Raw genomic sequence first — 1,556 nt, 5'->3', positions numbered from 1 at the left:
TGGCTTCTTGACTCTAAATTACCACATTACACCCCACGATGTATGGTATCAGTATCATGTGTTGAAAAGTAGTTGACTGTCACCTTGAGGCAAATCGGGGGTCAACTCTCACCAAGAATACTAGCACTTGAATTTTTTAAAATCCTGAACCATTTACACTGTTCTTGATGTAAAAGTAGCTAGGTCAGGTACGGCAGCTGAGTAGTAACTGTACTGCTTAGCACGTCTCTGTAGGTTTCCACTAAGTGTTTGAGCATTATCCATGTAAGTAATGGCTTGTCTTGTTTTACTAGAAAACATGAAAAATGGTTTGCGTTCATATTTTTCCAGGTCATTTAAGATTTTCAACTAATTATGCCTAATGGAGACTCGAACTATTTTCAGTTATGAGTCGATAACCACTTGACCTCAAAGGCAGCATGGGGAGCAGATGAAATTGTCAATTTTTAATGAAGAGTCTTTGTGGGGAGAGATCCGTTTGGATAAACTGGTCAATTGTCTTTGTCAATCTGTTCAAGTTATTTGGAGCTGGGTGTGATCTTGTTCTCATATTTGAAAGTGATACTTTTAGGTCACCAGGGTAAGTTTAGTTAGTTCTCTCCTTCATGATCAGTGAGGTATTGATCTTTTTTCTCATAAGGGTCATAAATTTGCAAAATTGTTGTGAAACTGAGCAAAAGGCCTGCATGGGATAAAATCACTCACCACTGATGCCACCGGTATTTCTCGACAGTTATGGCTTTTGAAGTATTAAAAAAAAATTCAGTAAACAAAGTGAAAATTCAATTCCTCTGCATACAGCAAACATTTAAGGAGCACCTGTTACAGTTTGATAACATTCTTGATGCTGTGAGCTTTACAGACTTTTTTTTTGACTCCTCAGAAAGACTGAAGTGAAAATTATGTGCCAGATTCTCCTCTAAATATTCCCAGTATGCAAGCCAGCAATCATGGCTCCCTCGTGGAAACGGTTATATGAAATTAGACTTCTGGATTTAAAGAGCTAGTGGAGGCTGCTAAATTAAACAAAGGGACAAACCTTCAAAAATGGCTCAAATGGCTCACCAACACACTCTTCTATTTTCCATTCCCTTTAACACTGAGGTAAGTCTAGTCCTGGATTGACTAAGGTGGGTTAGGTTTAATCTTCTAAGTATTTCTTGGGAATGATTAGTAAAATTAATTTATCTAGTACCTCAAGTATCCTAAGAGATTAAATTTATGAAGCAGACCAAAGTTAACTTAAGACTTTCTACACCCTGGCTACTGTAGCTGTAACTGCAAACCATGTTATCTATGAAATTTATTTACCTTTGTATATATTATTTATTTACCTTTAAAACAATCAGCTCTTAAAGAAAAAAATGATGGAAACATAGAAAAACCATTGCAATTGTGTTCAAACAAATCCCTACTCTGTTATGAAGAGAACTGAAGCTTCTAGGTGGCACCTAGCAAATATTTTACTGGAAAAAAAAATCAAAAGTTGGGCAATGAGACTCAAATAACTTAATTTAAAAAGCAGCATCTTTTTCTTAAAAAACAAAAAAAACACC

The sequence above is a fragment of the Mesoplodon mirus genome (genome assembly GCF_964341445.2).
Source record: "Mesoplodon mirus genome assembly, chromosome: 4".
In the NCBI taxonomy this organism is placed as follows: domain Eukaryota; kingdom Metazoa; phylum Chordata; class Mammalia; order Artiodactyla; family Ziphiidae; genus Mesoplodon; species Mesoplodon mirus.
This window is presented reverse-complemented; position numbering follows the sequence as displayed.